The sequence below is a fragment of the Pongo abelii genome, chromosome 2 (assembly GCF_028885655.2).
Source record: "Pongo abelii isolate AG06213 chromosome 2, NHGRI_mPonAbe1-v2.0_pri, whole genome shotgun sequence".
Taxonomy (NCBI): Eukaryota; Metazoa; Chordata; class Mammalia; order Primates; family Hominidae; genus Pongo; species Pongo abelii.
Genome location: NC_085928.1, coordinates 184,343,695 through 184,350,372, shown reverse-complemented (window position 1 = coordinate 184,350,372; position 6,678 = coordinate 184,343,695). Strand labels below are relative to the sequence as shown.

General features: G+C 36.6%; 1 pseudogene; it reads right to left on the bottom strand.

Moving 5' to 3' along the window:
- Positions 1–481: 481 nt before the first annotated feature.
- Positions 482–1,264, bottom strand: LOC100446674 (large ribosomal subunit protein uL2-like; annotated as a pseudogene).
- Between the last annotated feature and the right edge of the window lie 5,414 nt (positions 1,265–6,678).

Genomic DNA, 6,678 nt, shown 5'->3' with positions numbered 1-6,678 from the left:
GGTTACACAGTGAGGGAGGAAGATGTAATATTGGGAATGTATAGAGATAGAATAGGGGACTAGAGGGAAAGAAGAGAGACAAGCAAAAACCCCACAAAAGACAGCACTTACAAAAATTCAGAGTAAAACAACATATACAATATGATTGATTTTTAATATAAAATTATGTATATGTATGTATATATACACACACAACTACGTATGTGTGTGTAGATTTATATTGATAGAGAAATGCATGAACATATGGTTACTAAATGGCTAATGTTTTTTAACTCAGGCTGGTGGGATTTTAGGTGGTATATAATCTCTTCTTTACACTTTTATGTACCACTCAACTCTTTTACAATAATCCTATATTTATATAACAAAAAACTCATAATACATCTGTTTCAACTGTGGAAAAACATTTAAGAGCGTTAGGAATGAATATTATCTTTTATTTGTATTTATTTATTTATTTTTTGATGGCAGAAGGACAAACTTTAATGAGCCCCTCATCACTAGTTCTCTTTCTCCTGCACAGTCTTGGCTCCCCGGAGACGTCCAGTCTGGCGGGCAGCAATGAGACCCACTTTGCGGTCAGCGGGGGCATCTCTGCGGATGGTGGAGGGCTTGCCGATGTGCTGGTGGTTGCCACCTCCGAAAGGATGCTCCACAAGGTTCATGGCCACACCCCGTACTCGTGGCCAGCAGTTCCTCTTTGCCTTGTATTTGTGGTGGGCCCAGCCAGCCTTCAAGATGGCTTTGTCATTTCGGCCACCTCTGGCCACTACACCACCCACAGCTCTGTTGGCTGAGGAAATAACCTTCTTGGAGCCAGAGGGCAGCTTCAGGGGTCTTCTGGGTCTCAGGGTTGTGAGAGATAATGGTGGCATCGTTCCCTGATGCCAGGGCCAGCTTGCCACGGTCTTCAGGCTTCTCCTTCAAGCAGCACACGGTCGTACCCTCAGGCATGGTGGCCACAGGGAGAACACTGCCAATGTTGAGCTGGACCTTCTTGCCGCAATACACAAACTGACCCATGTGAATACCCTCAGCGGCAATGAACAGCTCCGTCCACTTCCTAAACCGGTATGCATCCCGGTAGACCATCTTGGCGAGGGGCGCGCCGCAGCCCGGGTAGTGGATAGCGTCCTTCACGGTGCTCTTGTAGCCGCTGGAGGAAGTCCACGGCGCGCAGGCGCGCTGTGCCCTGACGGTGCTTCACCTGCGCGGGGAACGCAGACCCGGCACCCTTCCACTGTCCACAGATCGTGCGGCCCATGGCGACGGGTCCTGCTCACAAGCGCGGCCGAAAGACCAAATATGACCTTTTTTTTTTTTTTTGACGGAGTCTCGCTCTGTCGCCCAAGCTGGAGTGCAGTGGCGCCATCTCGGCTCACTGCAACCTCCACCTCCCGGGTTGAAGCAATTCTCCGCCTCAGCCTCCTGAGTAGCTGGGATTACAAGCGCCCGCCAACACGCCTGGCTAATTTTTTTGTATTTTTAGTAGAGACGGGGTTTTACCATCTTGGCCAGGCTGGTCTTGAACTCCTGATATTGTGATCCGGCCGCCTCGGCCTCCCAGAGTGCTGGGATTACAGGCGTGAGCCACTGTGTCCGGCCAAATGTGACCTTTTAAAATTACTAATATATCAGTTATATAAAACAATTCTACTATTTAAACTACAAGTATAGTTCAAATCCCTCAAAGTTAGTTATTAAATATTGAAGGTAATAGCACAGAATATGAACCAACAGTAAAACTTCACTAATTAATACTATTTGTCAAGATCTATCTAAATTCCTGAAAGCACTGAATTATAGAATGTGAAGAAATGTCATTTTATTAGCTCCAAGCTATTTAACAAAAGAGAGAAAGCATCAGTTCAAGTAGAACAATTACATTTATTCACTGTTCTATAGTTCATTATAAGAGAATAAGACTTTGTGCTATTGCATCTCAAAATGAAGACTTCTGTACCCTCCCTAAGACCTTATCAGTTGAACAAAGTTTGTGGTAGATTATGTTAACTAAGTTTGAGTCACTGTTGTTTGCATTTTTTAAGATTGTGTAGTACATCTAAATAATTTAATTATCACAGCCATAGCAATCCAACATAGAAAGATAAATGACTTGTTTGCACCATTGTTCAAAATAATAATAATAATAATAATAATAATAATAAAAAGAAAAAAACTTGTACTATTTTATATTTTTAATCAAATTTTTAGCTTCATTATACAAAAGACTAAATATCCATAGATATGAATGTTTCTGGGACTGAAGAAGTTTCTTCAAATATCAAGTACATATATAATACTGGGTACCATTTAAGCATGTTGAATTGATTATCTCTTACAATACACATGATACAACTTTAAGATAGTTATCTTTGCCATTTAATAGATAAGAAGATGGACACGTGTAGAGGTTAAGTAACAATGCTAGAAAGCGATTTACACAGTGCTCATTAATATGTATGTGTGTATATCTACCTACATATTATATTCCACAGATTCTTTTATACAACAACTGGGAGAATAAATAAATAACAATAAATGTTGCCTGCTTTCCTTGAGCCTGTGACTAGGCTCCTTGACTCCTTGTTCAAGAGGATTGCCTGCTCCCTATTTCTTCTACTTGGTCTTGCCTTCTCTTTTTCCTTGTGCTGGATACCAGCTCTGCATATACTTGGACCTAGTGCTGATAAGTCTTCTAGATACTGAACCTACTCAAGTGGGCAGGATGTATAGTGACAGTCTTCTATAACACGGGCAGAACTGGAGACCACTATGTTAAGGGAAATAAGCCAAACACAGAAAATGAATATCACATTTTCTCACTTGTACGTGGGCGCTAAAAAGAGGTCTCAGGAAGAAGGAGGGTAAATTGGTGGTAACCAGAGGCCAGGAAAGGTAGGGGAAAATATCTTTAGGTACATAGGCAGGAGGGGAGACATATGCCCTTTCTTGTTTGAAGAGTCTTATCATTTTTTAACAATCAAAGATTAACAACCTCAAAAATTTGAACTCTGAAATACCTCATGTGTGCAAAAAAGCAGAGATTAAATAATTGGCTTTGGAGCATGACAGACTTTTATTTGTACATGGGTTCTTGTATTCACTAGCTATAGATGAAACCACTGTACCCTTTTTATAAATCTGTGGAATGGGGGAACATGGTTGTTTTTACATAAAACATTTCTTGAAGGATTGATGAGATAATAATGCATGTTATGTATAAAGCATGAGTCCTAGAATATATTAAGATCTTAATTCATGTTAGCAATTATTGAAATTAAGATTATTATTTCAGTGTTCTCATTGTCCCTATCATATTGAAGTCTGTATTTTCTCCAAATTTTATGTGTTAAACTATAATAAATTGTGTAGTTGATTCTATGTGAGATGGTAGAAATTTTTATTCTGTTCTTTTTCTATCCTTTTAAAATAAAGGGTTAAAAACAGTTCCATGTGAAAAATGAAAATATTTTGAAATCTTCTTTTTGATATAGAACAAAATCCTTTAACTGGGAGAATATGAACAAATATTCACACACACACACACACACACACACACACACATTTACCTTTGAAGGATGATTCTTGGTAAGCCCACAAAGAAAGAAGGCCTAGAAAAAAGGGCTTATATGCTTCAGTGAAGTTCTCTCCAATTATTTATCTCCAAAATTATTGCTTTTCCAGGTTAATATTAGGCTTTTTATTTATACCTAAAAATAAGTCATAGTTATTAAAATACTAGTAATAGTATCTAATATTACTAAGTGACATTGTCAACATTTACTAACATATATTTATTAGCTGTAGACATAATACATTAATACATGGTAATGGTAAACAATTTGAAAATATGGAACATATAACTAAGGAAATAAATTACTATATTCTAATCACCCAAAGATAATTGGACAAATATTAACATTATAAATTATTCATTTGTATGCCAGTTACTGTCTTTTGGGGGGCCATATGCTACACACTGGAGAGCAATACAGATCCTTCACAGTAAATGTTGGTGAACTTTCCAAGTTAATATATGTAGGTAAACTTTATGTTTAATAGTTACTTAGCATTTCATCACATGCATATAATGTACCTAACCATTTCTACCCTATAGGAAATTAAGGCTGTTTCCACAGTTTTACTTCATCTAATTAGATAAGAATGTAATGTTGATGAGGATAGAGACTTTTTCTATGCCATGATTCCAGCTTAAAATAGCATTTAAAAGTTAGGCAAATAAGAAAAATCTTGCAGAATTTGTCGAATAAATAATGTAATATTTCACATTGTTTTAATATTTTTTGAGTTAAAATATACATATAAATTTTACCATCTTTACAGTTCAGTGGTAATAAAAACATTTATATTATTTTCTTCCTCTTCATCCCCCCTTTTTTTTCTACCCTTTCTGGCCTCTGGTTACCACCAATTTACTCTCTATCTTCATGAGATACACTTTTTAGCTCCCACATATAAGTAAGTAATGTGATAATCATTTTTCTGTGTTTGGCTTATTTCCCTTAACATAATGATCTCCAGTTCCATCCATGTTATTGCAAATGACAGGAATTCTTTTTTTAATGGATAAATAATATTCCATTGTGTGTGTATATGTGTGTGTGTATATATATATATATATAACTTTTTTGATAGGCATTTAGGTTGATTACCTATTTTGACTACTGTGAAGAGTGCTGTAATAAATATGAGAGTGCAGATATCTCTTCAATATATTGATTTCCTTTCTTTTGGGTATATACCCAGCAGTGGATTTTCTGGATCATATGGTAGTTCTATTTGTAGTTTTTTGAGGAACCCCCATACTATTCTCCACAGTGGCTGTATAAATTTACATTCCCACCAACAGGGTACAAGCGTTCCCTTTTCTTCACATCTTTGCCAGCATCTGTTGTTACCTGTGTTTTTGATACAAGGCATTCTAATTGGGATGAGTTGATATCTCATTGTGGTTTTAATTAGCATTTCTCTGATGATTAGTGATGTTGAACATTATTTTTATAATCCGTTGGCCATTTGTCTTTTTTCAAGAAATGTCTATTCAGATCCCTTGCTGATTTTTAAATCAGATTATATTTTTTTTCTGTTATTGAGTTGTTTAAGCTTCTATATTCTGGTTATTAAATTTATTTTTAGATAAAGAGTTTGCAAATATTTTCTCCCATTCTGTAGGTTGTCTTTTCATTTTGATAATTGTTTCTCTTACTGTACAGAAGCTTTTTAGCTCCATGTAATCCCATTTGTCTATTTTCTGTTATGTTGTCTGCGCTTTTTGGGTTTTATACAAAAAAAATGTTGCCCAGATCAACGTCCTGAAACACTTACCCAATGTTTTCTTCTAGTAGTTTCATGTTTTAGATTTAAGGCTTTAATTTATTTTGAATTGATTTTTGTGTGTGGTGAGAGACAGGGATCTAGTTTCCTTCTTCCGCGTTGAGTTATACAGTTTTCCCAACACTGTTTATTAAAAAGACTGTCCTTTCCTTCATTGTATGTTCTTGGTATATTTGTTGAAAATGAGTTGGCTATGGCCGGGCGCAGTGGCTCACGCCTGTAATCCCAGCACTTTGGTAGGCCAAGGTGGGCGGATCCAGAGGTTAGGAGATAGAGACCATCCTGGCTAACATGGTGAAACCCGTCTCTATTAAAAAAATAGAAAAAATGAGCCGGGCGTGGTGGCGGGCGCCTGTAGTCCCAGCTACTAGGGAGGCTGAGGCAGGAGAATGGCGTGAACCCGGGAGGCAGAGCTTGCAGTGAGCTGATATGGCGCCACTGCACTCCAGCCTGGGCAACAGTGCAAGACTCTGTCTCAAAAAAAAAAAAAAAAAATTAAAATGATTTGCTATAAATGCATGGATTTATATTGGTGTTCTCTATTCTGTTCCATTGGTCTATGTGTCTATTTTTATGCCAGTACCATTCTGTTTTGTAGTAAATTTTGAAGTACCTGTGATGTCTCCAGCTTTTTTCTTTTTGCTCAGAATTGTTTTGGCTATTTGGTTTTTTTGTGTGGTTCCATGTACATTTGAGGATTTTTTTTTTCTATTTCTGTGAAGAATGTCATTGGCATTTTGATAGAGATTGCATTGAATCTGTAAATTATTTTGGACAGTGCTGTCATTTTAACAATATTAATTCTTCCAGTTCATAAGCATGGAATATCTTTCCATGTTTTTGTGTTCTCTTCAATTTTTTTCATTAGAGTTTTATAGTTTTTCTTGTATAGATCTTCCACTTCTCTGGTTAGATTGATTCCTAGGTATTTCACATTTTTTGTAGCCATTGTAAATGGGATTTCTTTCTTGATTTATTTTTCAGATTGTTCACTGTTGGCATATATAAATGCTACTGATTTTTGTATGTTGATTTTGTATCCTGCAACTTTACTGAATTTATCAGTTCTAACAGGCTGTTGGTGAAGTCTAGGTTTTTTCTAGGTATAAAATCATATCATTTTCTAATAAGGCTGATTTGACTTCTTTCTTTCCATTCTGAATGCCCTTTATTTCTTTTTCTTGCCTATTTACTTTGGCCAGGACTTTCAGTGTGATGTTGAATAAAAGTATTAAAAGTTGGCATCCTTGTCTTGTTTTAGTCTTTAGAGAAACAGTCTTCACTTTTTTTCGCATTTATTGCAATGTTAGCTATGAGTTT